The sequence below is a fragment of the Lontra canadensis genome, unplaced genomic scaffold (genome assembly GCF_010015895.1).
Source record: "Lontra canadensis isolate GAN:19392208 unplaced genomic scaffold, GSC_riverotter_1.0 scaffold93, whole genome shotgun sequence".
Classification (NCBI taxonomy): domain Eukaryota; kingdom Metazoa; phylum Chordata; class Mammalia; order Carnivora; family Mustelidae; genus Lontra; species Lontra canadensis.
Window position 1 is genome coordinate 3,452,292 of NW_022631087.1, and position 15,038 is coordinate 3,467,329.

Sequence of the window (15,038 nt, forward strand, 5' to 3'; positions counted from 1 at the left end):
CTCCTGTGTACTAAGAAGTGCTTGTAAGTGGAACTATTACTGATTAAACATTGCTAAAGTGCTTTGTTGGAAGCATGTTATCAACATTATCTCATTTAATCTGATCTGTAACCCTATGAGATAGGTTCTACTATTAACCTCATTCTACAGATGAGGAAAGTGTTGCTAAGAAGGAATGAGGAAACAAATGAAGATCATACAGCCAGTGAATAGCCTAAATTTGAACCCAAGAACTCAGATTCTAGAGCTTGAGCTCTTAATCACCTACTATACTGCTAAGATTTAATCCTTAGCACCTAAGCAGGAATCATGCAGTAAGTAGCCCCAAGGGCCCGGGAGCCACTGTTAGAGGAGAGACATGTTGCTGGCTCTGTTTCCCCAGACATGGAGATTGACCTGTTCTGGACTTGCCCTGGTTATTGATTCCTATGACTCCTCCTGGGGCCCTGGGAAGGGTAAGGGGTACAGTGACATCAGTTTGCAAAGCTGGAACAGCACAAAGATAACAGGTGCAAGGAAGAAGCAACAGCCTGTGCCCATCACCAGGAGTCAATTAGCCTGGCCACTGCCTTGCATCATGGGCATTGTGGTGCAGTGGAAAGAGCTTAATGTTGGAGTCAAAGCCAGGTTCCAATCCAGCTCTTAAACTTAGCAGCTGGATGAACTTGGGCAAAGTGGGTAAACTTACTGACCTCTAGTTTCCCATTTGTAAAAAGGGATAATATGGGTCTCATAATACGGAGATTAAATAGATCAAACCTTACTTGACAAATAAGGTGACAAAGAGGAGAAAGAGCATGGGGCTTGGGGTTAGACAGCTCTGATTTCAAATGCTGGTTCTGCCAGTGATAAGATGTGTAACCTTGGGCAGATGACATCATCTCTGAGCTTCAGTCTTCTCATTGAATAAAAAAGGCTGACAGTAACACCTTCAGAAGGTCTGTTGTGAAAAGAGGAACTAATGGGTGCCTCCTTTGGAGTGAATGAATGTTCATTCACTCATTGATTCATACATTCAACATTTAGGAATGCTGTCTATACTACAGCCCCTGGGCTTATTCCTGGGGACACCAAAACGAGTCCCGGGGCTCACTAACTTTCTGGGGGAGACCGACTGCCATCTAGATATGATCATGATACTACCTGGAAGGTGTTTAGACTGTCTAAAGGTATTTAGACTGTTTGAACTGTGTGCAAAGTACTGTTTACAGGTGAGGAACAGAACAGCTGTGGGCAAGAAGACCCACGCTGTATCCTCCACCAGCACAGAGGTGGCCCCTAGATGGCATGGGGCCACCTCAGATGGAACATTAGCAGCCTCTGCTCTTTGGCTCTGATGCTCCCCAGGAACATTTCTAGTTCCTGTCTCCCTTGGCCCTCCTGAGCCATCCCATGGCATTGTTCTGGCTTAGAGGATGATCAGAATTCTATTATGGTGACACTCTTGGGTTCCCTTTCCTGGACTTCCTTGCACTGTGATTTATTGAAACTTTTGGGAAATTGTGCCCTCTTCCCCTAATTCCCTCTCCAAAAAGCTGTTCCTGTTTATCTCTCTTGGATTATGTCACTTTAGCTTTATCTAAAGATCCCTGCTTTGCAATACTAGGCCTAACCCCCAAATTAGCCTCTCTGGCAAGCTTTAATTTGGTAGGGTTTGAAACTTGTTTGGAGACAGGAGCAAAGTGACTGGTCCCAGGTCAAACTTGGGATGTCAAGCTTTTCTGGAGAGCAACTAGTCAGGGCCAAATAAGCATCTGTTTGAATGAGAGTCCGAGGACTTCACTAAGCACAGTGAAAATCAATACACACAAGTGAGTTCAAGGCAATGAATCAGGACCAGAGGAGCTGGGAATAGAGTCAGTAGGCTGAATGGTATTTTTCACAAACTCATTCTTTAAACAGCTACTATGTGCTGGCTTTATTCTAGGTGCTGGGGATATAGTGATGAAGAAGGTAGATGAGGTAGGAGAGAACAATAAACACATAAATATGTCATTATATAGTGTATCAGTGAGGATAAAAACTACAGAGAAAACTAAAGCAGAGAAAGGTGATAGAAAATGCCATGGGTTGGGATGATAGCAAGTTAAAATAGTGTGGCCAGGGAAGGTCTTGAGAAAGTGACATTTGAATCAAAATCTGAACTAGGTGAGGGACAGAGACACATGCATATCTGGGAGAAGATCATTCCAGGTAGGGGAGAACAGGGCCATGGCCCTGAAATTAGCACATTTCTTGTGTTCAAACTAGAACTGGTGTCTGGACTCCTATGGCTCTAAAACCTTTTCACATAGTGTGGATGAGGTCAGAGAAATAACAGAGTGATGCAGAAATAACAGGAGGTGTAGGCGGTAAAGCCTGGCTCTATGTGAGATGGGAGCCTCTGGGGGTTTGGAGAAGTGTATGGGTGAACCCACGTTTGTCAGGGCCATTTAGCTCTGCTGAGAATATACTAAAATTCAGCAAGGGCAGAAGCAGGAAAACCCATTAGAAGGGGACCACAATAGCCAGGTGAGAGATGGTAGGATTCTGGATTCTGGATAGATTTTGACAGGAAGAATTACAGATTTTCTGATGGATTCTGTTATGAGGGAGAAGGGGTAGTGAGAGAAGGAGCACTCAAAGACTCTAAGGTTTCAGGTCAAAGACAGAGTTGCCTAAGTTAAGTGGGGGAATGCTGAGGGGGAGCAGATTTGGGGAAGAAGATCAGGAGTTCAGTTTTGGTCATGTGAACTTGAACGCCTTGTGGATGTCCTGAGGAGACATCGAATGCATAGCAGTGTTGGATACATGAGTTTGGAGTTCCAGCTTTTAGAACCATTATACTAGATGAGGTTGACAAAGGAGTAAATGTGTGGGTACAGGTAGAGAAGAAAGGAGGATAGCACTAAGCCCTGACCCCAGACCCCAAATAGTGTGAGTAGAGGAGACCAAGAAGGAATGAGTAGAGGAATGAGTAGAGGAGACCAAGGAGGAAGAGCCAGGGAGGCAAGGGGTAAACATGATGAGTGTCCAAAAAACACAGCTGATGAAGGACTGTTATCGTGAACATGAAGAACTCTGAAAACTCAACACTTAGCATACAAACAACCTAATCAAAAAATAGACCAAGACCTTAACACTTTACGAAAAAAGATAGGCAGCAAGAAAACATATGGAAAGATGTTCCACATTATATGTCATCAAGGAAATGCACTTAGAACAACAATGAAATACAACTACAAACTTATTAGAATGGTGGAAATCTGAACACTGACACCGCCAAATGCTGATGAGGATGTGGAGCAACAGGAACACTCATTCATGGCTGGTGTGAATGCAGAAAGGTATGGCTACTTTGGAAGACAGTTTGGTGGTTTCTTACAAAAGTAAACATAGTCTCACCATGTGATCCAGTATTCATGTTCCACGGTATTTACCCAAAGGAGTTGAAAACTTAGGCCTACCCCCAGACCTGCACAGATAGCAGCTTTATTTATACTGGCTGTATACTAAGTGCTCAGCCTGACCCTCAGCCACCCTGAGGCTGCTGTGTCTAAGTCACTGACTCAGTTTAGAACATTCCTTCCCCTTTCCTCACCAAGAAGTGGTCCTCTTCACTTCCAGAATGTTGCTCATTTATGAGCCCTCCTCCATGGTGCTACTTCTGATTGGTCTCCTGTATCTTTAGATCCAGCCTCCCCCTAGTTTCCTCAAGACAAGGGTGTAGGCCTGAACTTCCTAAGCACAGTTCCTTAGGATTCTTTGTGTGGCTACCTTTTTCTTTCTTTACTGCCTCTAACTCTACCTCAGAAAATTATAATAACCACTACTAATGCTGCTGTTGCTACTGCCATTACTACTACTATGACTGCTACCACCACTACTGCTGCTGCTACTATCACCACCACCATCACTACTACTATTACTTCTACTACCACCACCATCACTGCTACTACTATTACTACTACCATTACTGCTGCTGCTACTAATTATTTCTAATATTACTACTACTGCTATTATTACTACCTGTCTTTTGGCTGAGTGCTTGCCATATGCCCCTCTGCTATCCCTTTCCAGGCCTCCTTTCAATCCTCACAGCAACCTTCAGAAGGGCCCTATTATTCCTTTTTTTTTTTTTTTTAAAGATTTTATTTATTTTTTTGACAGAGACACAGCAAGAGAGGGAACACAAGCAGGGGAAGTAGAAGAGAGAGAGCAGGCTTCCCGTGGAGTAGGGAGTCCATTGCGGGGCTTGATCCCAGGACTCTGCAATCATGACCTGAGTCAAAGGCAGATGTTTAACAACTGAGCCACCCAGGTGCCCCAAAAGGGCCCTGTTATTCCTATCTTACTGACAACCAAGCAATCTGTACCTTTGCCCAATAAATTATATTCCCTCTAGAGTCCTGCTTCCTTTGTCAGTCTCTTCTGCATCCAGGACAGTCTCTGAGACAGAGATGACATGGGCATGGCTGAAATGCCAGGGGTAGTGGAGGCCATGTTTTGCCGTAGGGAGTGCATGACCTGGCTTTCTTGACAAAGGAGTAGAGGGTGGAGCAGACAAATGAAGGGAGGTGAGTCAAAGGCCCAGGAGTCATCAAAGGAGAATGTGAGGACTCTGGAGAAAGTCATGGCCTCCCCTAGAACCAGGGCCATTTAAGCCATGAGAAGGGTCAGGTGTTGGATTGAACAACATGGATTTCCTTATGGTGGTGAGCCTAGTCCCAGAACCTCCAGCTGAGGCCAAAAGGAGCCTCTGGGACCCTGAGTAAGACATGCTACAGAGGGCAGCACTGAGCCCTCGCCTCTCCACAGCAAACCAAACATTAGAGCCGGGCAGGGTCAATAGATCAGAGTGCACAAAAAGGTTAAAGATAATGGGTCCTGTGGGTCTATGACATTCAAGTCAGGCAGGCACGTGCTTCTTCTGAGTCCCGGGAATAACCCCAGGGGTTGGTATTTGATCACATCCAGAAATTCCCAATTCCTGACTCAGGCTGTCTCTAGAGGAGCGTCTGGAAGACCCTGACACCCTGTGACAGTGACTCATGGAAAGCTTCCTGGGGGAAGGGTCGTGGAGAGAATTGGCTCCACCTCAGGAAGGGCCTTAGGCGCAGTCAGACTCCCCAGCCCAGGCTTATACCTGGTGACCTTGGGGCCACCAAACACTTCATTGCCCCTATTTCTTACTGAAAAAGTCTGAATCATTAGCATCCAAGGTCCTCACCACCCTACCATTCTCACCTATAACCTTATGTTCTGTGATCCCAACTTCAAGGACATGTGTATTCTTGAGTATCTACTTTTTGCTGAACACTTCATAGCTGTTGTGTTCTTTATCCATTCAGCAAACACAGACCGAGGGATCACCTGGGCCAGGCATTGATCTAGGTCTTGGGCAAATGAGAGAGACAGGGCATCTGTCCTCTTAGAGCTTTACACTCTGATGAGGGATCATCCCCATTTTACAGATGAGAAACTGAGATTCAGAGAGGGGATGGGCTTCAGAGCAGTGACTTGAACACAGATACGTCTAGCTCCAACACAGTTCTTTCCATCCCTATACTTCCTGCAATCACTTGAAGCCCCCAGACTGTGGTGGTTGGCCATGCCTCCAGGCCTTTTCAGGATCTGCTCCCTCTGCTTGGAATGGCCTCCTCACTTCTTCTCCAACCAGCTGATCCCCTATTATTTCTCTAGGATCTTCTCAGCCTCACCTCCTCTAGGAAGCCTTTTCCATCCTCATGCCCTTCTTTTACTGTTGGTCTTCACTGGAAGGTGGGTTCCTGTGCTCGCTTCGGCAGCACATATACTAAAATTGGAAGGTGGGTTCCTGTGGGCAGCAGTGTGTCCTCTCAGCTCCAAGTCTCCAATGTCCAATGTGATATAGGGTCAGAGGCCCAGGACCTCTTGGTTCAACCTCCCCTTTCTCCTAAGATCCTTCCCCAGGGCATGGCATATTTGGCATACCACTCCCCTGGAAGAAAGTACTGATCCCTGTTGAGATAAAGTGGCTTCTGGAAGAGCTGGCTTGAATCATTTATATTTCCATGGGAAAAATCTTCCAGAGCTGACTTGGGAAAGGAGGAGCTCCCATCTGAAGGTCTTGCTGCCAAGGATGCCCTAAGGGGAGCACTGTGGGAAAGGGGCTGTTCATGGCAGGTGCCTATATTTCCTCCCACTTTCCTACACCTTAGTTGTTCTCCCAGTCCTGGACTAGTGAACACTCCCAAAGCCATTGGGCCATCCTCTGCTGCCACAGACCTCCTGCCATGTGAAGACTCTAGCCCTCTCTTAGTGCCTCCACATGGATCCCACTTCCCTTACTTGAATCTACATTATGAATTCCAGCAAGTTCTCAAAGATTCTCTGAGCATACCACAGTTTTATACCTTGATGCCTTTGCACCCTGAGCACTGGCTGAAAAGGAGGTGAGAATCTCCATTTCTCATCAGTCAAGACTTTGTCCAGAATCTTCAGGCTGAGAAATTACTTTCCTCTGCTTTTCCCAGTGGGTGGGGTCTTGGGCCAAGGCCAGAGGGACTCCAGAAATTCTCCCTCTCTTAGTCATTTTTCTCCCCACTGACCCCTACAGCTGGACAGAGAGGGAAGTGGAAACTCCCTAGTGTGGGGGGACTTCTAACCTTTGCTTCCCATGAGAGGACAAGGTGGAGACTCAGTACAACTCCACTTCCTTCCTTCCCCAGCCCTGGCCTGGGACAGAAGGGACAGGAGAGCAGGGAAGGGGGCAGAGGTTGGGAAGTGATCTGGGAGTTTGAGGAAGGTATGGAGGTTGGAGGTAGGGAACTGACATGTCACATTTACAGAGAACTACTGAGCTCCAACACCCTTTGCATACTTTATTTGTTATACCCCAAAATGCCATCACAACCCCCAAAAGTTAAGACCATTCTTTCTTCTTTTTTTTTTTTTTAAGATTTTATTTCTTTATTTGACAGAGAGAGACACAGAGAGAGAGGGAACACAAGCAGGAGGAGTGGGAGAGGGAGAAGCAGGCTACCCACTAAGCAGGGAGCCCAATTCGGGGCTTGATGCAGGGCTCAATCCCAGGACCTTAGGATCATGTCCTGAGCTGAAGGCAGATGCTTAACGACTAAGCCATCCAGGTGCCCCAGGTAAGGCCATTCTAATTCCCATTTTACTGAGGCTAAAACTAAAAGTAAGAGAAATAAAATGCCACATGTCATTTCAGCATTTCCCAAAGGTGGCATATCCAGGTTAAACCAGAAGGATGCTCTTATCACTTTCCCATCACCCTGCCTCCAGACCCACTGCACTGACCTACTGTTCCAGAAGCATAAAGAGTCTTGAGAGCCCTCAACGACTGATCCTTGGAATATTACACCACAAGGATCACCTCATTCTGGTTCAAGATGCTCCCTCTATCATGTAGGAACAAAGGGAGGTTTTGCCAGGTTTCAGGAACTAGTAGAACCAAGATTCAAATACATGTCTTTTGACACCGATCTCTGCCCTTTCCATTCAGTTATTTAATTTAATGACAAACAGCTTTTGTGGCCAAGTAATCATGCCCAAATCTACTCCCAGTCCTGGAAGCACAGCTTCCACTGTCTTCAGTGGAGTGATGGAGGAGTGAGGAAGAGCTCATCGCCCCATGTTACCCTTCTTTTACTACAGCGCCCCAACCCCACCTTCTTACACCCATGCTCCTTTCTTTCACAAATTTTGTGTGATGTCCTTAAACTATGTTGAAATGAAATTCCTGGTTAACCTATAAGCGCAATTTAAAAAAATTAATAGGGTGCTCTAAATGTAGTATAAAAGAGAGATCAAATAGAAATAGTTTCTAATAAAAACTAGATAAACATAATTTGTAATAAAATAGCATGTTTCCGCTTATAAGCACATGCCCATGACTACAGTAGAAGACATAATGAAACAGTCCGATGTCTGCATTTATGCATAAAATAGTCATGAACTTAACATCTACAAATGTGGACTGATTTGGATTTTTTATTAGCAACTCAAAGGCCTGGAGTAGGGCTGGCACTGGTGATAAGATTTGTTGAAACAACTCTTGTTAAGGTTCCAAAAACACAAAGGGGAATCTGCCCTGAATTTACATGGTGGTTGCATTTGGTGGGGAGTGGTTATATATTAAAACAGGTCCCTGCTCAAATGCTCTGTGTGCAAAATAATGTGGAGTTAGGTCCTAGGATATTATAAATGGGTTTTCATCTGTGTGGTGTCTGGTGGGATGGTCAACTGCCCTGTGGGCTGCAGGATTGTCCCATGCACATCCCTGCCCCTTCCACTAAGTGCCCATTGCTTGTGACAACAACCAAAAGTCTTTCCACCAGTTTCCAAACTGCACCCTGAGGGACAGTACTGCCCCCATAGAGAACTACTGATCACATTTTAAAGTTTTACTCAAAGATTATATCCCAACCTCTTAATATCTTTCTAAGTTATTCAAGCCCTGGATTTAGTGGCATCTGGATGGAAAAGGCAACAAGCAAGATAAGGTAGAAAGATCCAGAATCTAGAAAGATCCAGGTTACACTGCTTTCTGCTGTATTTCCAGGTCTACCTGGCACATACTAGGTGCTTAACAAATATCTGTGCAATGAAATTATCAGCTGTGTGGCTTTGAGAAAATTACTTAACTTTCTGGAGCCTCAATTCCCTCACAGTGAAATGATGGTCATACTACAGGGCTTTGATTAGAGATGATTAAGTGACATCTTAATGTCACTTAAGGGAAAGCCTGGAGATGTGTAGAATGAGCTCAACAACAATGAGTTGACAATGAAAATCAAGATCCTGCTATGATCTAGCTGGGATGAAATTCTGGATCATGGAAAAGCTAACAGAAGTGTGTTTTCAAAACAGCCTCTGACTAGACTACTTGACCTTTCAGGTGGTTGAAAGGTGGTTCCTTTCAACCTTGAGACTCAGCAATTCTGAGGCCCTTGTCTAGACAGAGGTGGAGATGAGGAGCCACATTCCCACCCACGCATGCCCACCATGGGCCAGTGCCTCGCACATCCCTGAGCCCTCCAAACATTTCAGGAAAGTGAACTCCCTCCATGCCACTCCTCCACCCTGTCATTCAGGTGAAGGACAGAAGCAAACATTGATTGAGCACATCCTACATACCAGAAGCTTTATTTTTCCCTAATCCAAGCTGTTAAATCTCCTCAAGTTGGGAGGAGGTGGGAAGCAATATCCTATACATGAGGGAACAGGACTCAGAGACCGCCAGTGATTTGCTTCAGGTCTCAGAGTGAGCTTGAGGCAGTGTCTCCTAGGGCTGGCCTTCCTTCTGCCACAGTGGGGCAGCTTGTCAGAGTCACCTGCAGAGTACCACAGCACGCGCCCCACTACCCAGCTCCTAGGAGTCACCGAACACAGACGGAGTGGGGTTCCTTTGCTCCCACCACTGGTTCAGAAAAGCAGGGTTAAGTGTATACAGACTGGGAGAGAAGATGGAGAACAGGTTGGAAGGCCTTGAACACCAGTAATACTGAGGATGGACTGGGACTGAGGCAATGGAAGGATTTCAAACAGGACAAGAGATGCTCAGTAAGGTGCTTTAAGAAGATTCTACCCATAGTGGACTAGAAGACTTCAAAACTGGTCAGGCGGCCGCAGGGGTTCTTCTTGAAAGTTTCCCTCAATCTCTCATTTCCCTGCCCCTTCTTTCTAGCAGGGGAGCAACCAGAGCACAGGGAGGCCCAGGCAGCTCTCGCATCCAGAGTACGGTGGTTCTGGCAGCTTCTGGTGGTGGGGTCCACTGACTCTCTGTCTTCTATTTCTTCTTCTATTTTGCACAAAGGTGCTATGGGCCTGAGGGGTAGCTACTGCTGCTTTTCTGGCCCCAGTCTCTAAGTCAGCAAGATGATAGGGTTGGACTAAGAGCTCTCTTTTTATCTTTATGGGAGTGGGAGGAGCCTAGAAAAGTAATAGGACATGAGCGAGAGATAAGGGGTGGACAGTGGAAGCCGTGTGCCCAAGTCACCAGAAGAGGTGGTGACCCCCAAAGGAAGAATAGCACATTCACAGGTTATCAGGTCCCACAGGAAGGTCACTCCCGGTTCTTCTCCTACCTTGTTGGGGAGGAGGGACATCAGCAATGTTGGGCCACCCAGAGGCCCTGGGACATAGCCAGCTTGCCCTTGAGGGTTGGCATCCCAGTTTTGAACAGGCTGAGAGGGGCTGGGCAAGATCTTCTCTGGTGGGGATGCCCCTGAATCCCTAGGATGAAGTATAGTCCCAGAGAGGCCAGGTCCTACAGATTCCTTTGATGATGACAGATGCTTTGGTTTTTTGTTGTTTTGTTTTGTTTTGTTTTGTTTTTGAGAAGCAACAGAATTCCTTTTGAGCAAGATTTCCTTCCTTCATTTATTTATTTACTTTTTGTCCAGTGATTCAGCAAAACAACCTCAAAACCAATCTCCAACAGGAGGCAGGAAGAACCAAACCCTCAAACATCAGTGATCCTGTGAGGTTTTTGCCTTGTGGAACTTTCCTTAAAATAACTACATCAGGAGATTGTCCAGTTGGGGGTGGAGGAAGAGGAAGACCTGAAAGCAGAGTCTTGGGGCTCCTCAAGGATTCGGGTAACTGGAGGGAGGACTCTCCACAGTGAGGACTTGGATGGGAGACTTAGCATTTGTTCCCCACACCTCGCAGATTCCAGAGGGTGCCATCTTCCTGAAGAAGGCACGGGTCGGGGTCTGAACTCTACTGCGCAAGACAAGTGACTTGCATGACAGGTACTATGGTTATAGCAGTGGAATATGAATTGGAACCTTCTTGCCGCATGTCCATATGTTCTTCACCCATGCTATAATATATCCCAATTCTTGATGCAATGCTTTGGTTCCTTTAATTCAGTGGGAAAAACAAACAAAAAAAAGTCTTTAATGCATCTAAATTGGAATCAGGCCAACAAGATAAAAGGTTGTGGCGGAAATAGTGCCAGACTGGAAATTCAGGAGACGTGGGTCCTATTTCAGCTTTGGTTTATTAAGCCATGGGACCTTGCGTAGGTTGCTTCCCGAAGGACACAGAGATGTCCAGGGTCAGAGGAACCTGGTATTTGTAAGCAGGAAGTCAGGACAGATCTGAGAATAGAGCTGCTGATGGGCAGAGCGAGGTGGGGTGGAAGTCCTTGCCCAAGAGTCACGTGGACTTGGGGGTACATCCTAGTTTTCCACTATGGGCTGCATGATCTAGAGCAAGTGTCTGTGTCTCTGAGCCTCAGCTTTCCTATCTTTAAAATGGGAAAAATAGTAAGCCATCTCGAAGGGCTGTTGTGATAAACGAAAGTGAGAGGATGCATGAGGAAGTGCTTAGTAAATGTGAAAGCATGGCACAAATAAGAGATGTCATTATTCTAAATATTAGAGGAATGAATATTAGTCCTCAGAGGGCCTGAGGTTAAATAATAGCAGCTATTTTAACAACTATCATTATTGAGTGTTTACTATTTGTCACACTGAGTAAAATGTATAAACTAAGTGTATAAACTCATTTAATCTTTTTTTAAGTATAACATATATATAGGAAGTTAACAGAGAGCCTAATCTTAAGAGTACTGCTTGATGAATCTTTACATTTGAATATACCACAGAACTCACTGAATCTTCATCAAGAGCCCTACACTGCTTATTCCCCTTTTACAGATGTGGAAACCGAGGCATGGCTGGGTTGCAAACCCAGTCTATCTGCATACTGTTAGTCATGTGCTACTGCCTCAGGGATCCAGTTCCTCAAGAGGATGGCTGGAGTCACCAGTGGCTGGGAGACTGAGAGGTCCCCAAGAGGCTACTGGAAGGTTCTGTCCCAGGTGGAACCTGTTACTTGCCCAGGTGAGGAAAACCCAGGGTCTGAAACAGAGGGGAAGGAAGCAAATGCACCTGAAAGTGGGAGAAAGAACAAGGCATAGAAAAGCAGGTTCAAGCAGTAGGAGCAGAATCTGAAGGAAGGAGACAGTCACTGCTGAGGGTCTGATTATTGATGCCTCTAAAATTTGGTGTATAAGATCCAGTTCTTGATCAGCTTTCCTGGGGCATTGGCAGAGACAAAGATCAAGTTCGGAAATGGAATCTGCCCTTAAGCATTCTCAGCTCCCCAGGTGGGACCCACAGCAGATGATGCTCTTTTCCCAGGGAGTTAGCACTACCTCCCAGAGCTTCCATTACACCCTCAGTTAAGAGCCAGGCCAAGGCAGTGCTGAGAAAGCAAGTCTGGGAGAGAGGTACCTCATTGCCCCAACCATTGGTGGAGACAGAGGAATGGGCAACCTGCTCTCAAATGATAGGATATGAACAGAACCACAGCTGAAGGCAACTTGGTGCCTGAAAGAACTTTGAGTTGGAGTGCAGGAGGACCTGGTTCAAGTCCTGGTCCCAGTCCTGGCTTCACATGATCTTGTACTCACTCCTGACCTTGAGGAAGTCTTGTCTTATCTCTGGGCCCTGGTTTACCCCACTGTGGAATTAGAGGCATGACGAAGATGACATCTGTTTCTTTCACTTAAAAACTCAATGAAATGTTTACGTCACGATTGGAGAATCCAGTGAGACTGAAGGTGGCCACCCCGGAAGGCCCAGGTTCACCTGTTGCGTAAACACTGAATGGAGATGGGTCGTGGTGGAGCAATGGCAGGCGTCCATCTGTCTGTCTTAGTCTGTGTTCCTGCTCCATGGTCCTCTCTCTTAAAGGCTTTACGAAGGTCCTGTGCTCAGGACCAGGGCGATAAACATCATCTCCTTATTTGGGAGGCAGGAAGTTGCTCCCCACCCCCACCCTCTTTTGTTCTTCCAGGACTCCCACTCCATGCCCCCTCTCTTCAGTTTCCTGCTTCCTGAGGGTCTTCGAGCTGGTGGGAGACCTGGATTACAATTGCTACTCACTGATTTGAGATCCAGCAAGAGAGTGCTGCTTGTGTGAGCCAGCGGGCGGGAATGAATATGCCGGGTAAAGGGGAAAGGCGGGGGCCAGGGTCACGTAGAACAAGCCAGTCCCAAGAACCTAAAATTAGCTCTGGGAACTGGAATGTTAGGGCTCCAGGGAACCACAGCTGTGAAAAGAAAGCACGAGACAAGGAAGGAAAATGCACCCCGCCCACACCCACCACAAATGACTTGCTCACTCTCTCTTCCCCGGGGTCTCCACAGCTTTTAACCCACCCCCATAATATCTCTGGCTGAGCTCACCAGGCTGGTCAGTGGGAATCCCCCCTCTGCGAGCAGGCTCTCATTCTCTCTGGAGACTGTGGGACAGTGTGGTCTAGGATTCCTGATAGGACAAGGTTTAATTGGAAACAGGAAAGAGAAAGACAAGTTCGGGTCTGGGGTGGTGACCACAATGAGAAAATGACAGGCCCACTAAAGTGAGAGGGTGACAGTGCAGAAGGGACACAAGGCAAGGGGGGCATGTCACACGCTGGAAGGCCCCCTGGGAGAGCTGGGCACATGGGAGACAGACAGCAGGCATGCTGACCAGGGGAAGCAGAGTGGAAAAGGGCTTGAGGAAGGGGAGCTGGGGGGAAGCTGGGGGCTGTGCACCCCTTTGCACACATACAAAGATTGGCTGTTTTTTTTAAAAAAAGACCGCACAATACTGAGTGTGTGAGCCTGTGTTTTCAAGTGAGTAGAGCTCATGCATCAAACACAGGCCATGGAGAAGAATGTCAGGGAGAGGCAAGAAGCCAAACCTGAGACGGAACCTGTAGAGAGCCATCCTTTACAAGCTGGGCTTGAAATTCAGGTCCTGGAAACCGATGGAGGGGACATGGGGGGGCTTGGTATGGGGGTGGATTGCAAGCACTAGGTTTCTTCCTCTAGCTCCTTGTCCGAATGGGAGAGCTTGGTATTCAAGGATTTTTGCTAAATATCAGCTAAGGTTTCATCTTTGTGGAATAGCAATTGGGTATCTAGAGCCATACAGTTCTGCCCACCATGGGGAGATGGGCTAGGGCTGTGGGTGGGCGATGGAACCTTTGTGAAAATCACTTTGGGAAGGGATAGGATGGAAGTGATATCTTTTGAGCACCTTTTGCTCTTTTCATGCCAAAGGCTCTATGACTGCTCTCCTTCTCACAGTCACCTAGAATGGAAACTCCAGGAAGGAGAAATATGGATTTTTTTTTTTTTCTTTTTACCAAGGAATCCCAGCCTTGGGAACAATGCCTGGCACATAGTGGACCCTCTGCAACAACCTGCTGAATGGATGTGATATTCCAAAAACTCTGCGAAGTCCTTATTATCCTCTTCTTTTATGGATAAGGAAACTGATGCTCTAAGAAGTGGAATCACTCTCAAGCTCCCACAGTGAATGAGACAAAAGATTTTAATCTTTGCTGCTCATAAGGCCATGCAGAGTATGTCATATAGCCAGCCTCATCCTTATGCAATGCTGTTTTATAAAGTCATCTGGTTTTGTCCTGGGTTCCCATCTCAGCCTCCCTGGGGCTCTCCACACTTTTGTCCTGCCACTGAGAACCAAATGTCTTGATGTTTTTCCCCAAGTGCCCAGTCCATGATTTTCAGATATGCTTTAATTAATCCTTCCTCAAACAATGATCAGTCCTTTGTACCCTTCATTCAGAGGTCACTCTAGCTATGTGCCTATGAATAATAATAGATACCAGGTGAATGATGCATCAAATGGGTTATGCTCCTGGATTACAGAATTAAATAAACTTATACTAAGATATATGCTTTATGAATGCAATTCTTTTTAAAGATTTTTTATTTTTAAGTAACCTCTGCACCGAACATGGGGCTTGAACTCACAACCTCAAGATCAAGAGTTGCATGCTCCTCTGACTGAGCCATCCAGGTTCCCCTAGCATGTAATTCTGAGAGATCTTTGGGTATCTGTAGAAAATGGTTTCCTGAACCTCTCTCCCCTCCCCCACCCCTTCTTCCTTCTCTCCTTCTTCTGACCATTCCAGTATTTCTCCCTCCTTCCTAAAGCCAAGCTACTGAAAGGCATGTGCCTTCCTAATATGAAGGGATCCTATTCTCAAATTATCAGCAATGACTTAGCCCCTTCCATGT

At 46.3% G+C, this 15,038-nt stretch overlaps 1 protein-coding gene and 1 long non-coding RNA gene across 3 annotated transcripts in view; one reads left to right on the forward strand and one right to left on the reverse strand.

The window, feature by feature from the left end:
- The window catches only part of SYN3 (synapsin III), a 449,127-nt gene that overhangs the window by 193,634 nt on the left and 240,455 nt on the right, over window positions 1-15,038 (reverse strand). The gene's annotated exons all lie outside the window — the stretch shown is intronic.
- Window positions 10,438-14,162, forward strand: LOC116854559. Its single transcript, XR_004380191.1, has 3 exons — window positions 10,438-10,586; window positions 11,655-11,840; window positions 14,142-14,162. It is a non-coding gene; the product is annotated as an uncharacterized LOC116854559 (long non-coding RNA).